This window comes from Octopus bimaculoides, chromosome 3, assembly GCF_001194135.2.
Source record: "Octopus bimaculoides isolate UCB-OBI-ISO-001 chromosome 3, ASM119413v2, whole genome shotgun sequence".
Classification (NCBI taxonomy): Eukaryota; Metazoa; Mollusca; class Cephalopoda; order Octopoda; family Octopodidae; genus Octopus; species Octopus bimaculoides.
Window position 1 is genome coordinate 51556930 of NC_068983.1, and position 965 is coordinate 51557894.

The window sequence follows — 965 nt, forward strand, 5'->3', positions numbered from 1 at the left end:
TATATATGTATATATATTCCGCTTATATACGGGGTGATGCAGAAATAACGCACTTTTGTATTTGAGTTTTCTAGTTTCTAATTGAGTTGCTTCTTTATTTTCTAAAACTTCTGCAATTTCTTAAAACGATGCAATAAATTTATTTTCAATAAAAATTTACTTAATAAACGTTTATATGCTATAACAGTTATCAAATGCAAAAAGGGCATTACCTCTCCCGCATCCTGAATATATATTCTTCATGTATATATACTTATACAAATATATCGCTTTCAAATTTAGGCAGAAGTCTAGCAAGTTCTGGGAGAGGAGGAAGTCAATTGTATGGTCCCCAGTCCTCAAACTGGTACTTTATAGATCTCAATACCGCAAAGTCAACTTCTACGGAATGTAAACTTACAACATTGAGAGGGACGAAATGCCGCTAAGCATTTTTACGTAATTTATTTGTTAATCATTTGCATTTGACCAAAGTTAACTGCCCATTTTTGTAAAGAATAGATATCATTTTTTCCACAAATAAGACGGACCACCAGTTCCAATATATCTGGATTTAGAGGGCCACTTCATTATAAATTGTTAACAGAGGTTATCAGAAATGTATAATTATCAAAACGTGTGTATATCCATGTAAGTATATAAGTATATACTTACTTGCATATGTGTGTACATCGATTGAATGTTAGATAGGTAATACTATTTCTCTTAGGCATAGCTAATCTCAGCATATGTATGTGTGAGCGTGTGTATGTGTGTATGTGTTTATGTTTTAGAAAAAACAAACATTAGTTGATCACAATGGGTAATAAGACATTAAATAAAGGAAATAGGAACAAGAAAAGTAATTAATGGAGTTCGTTACCTTAGGGCTGTTTCTGAAAAATATAGAGAGCACTCATAGAAGATGGTTTGTGTATCACCTCATAGTATCGTTAGCCTCTCAAATATATATATATATATATATA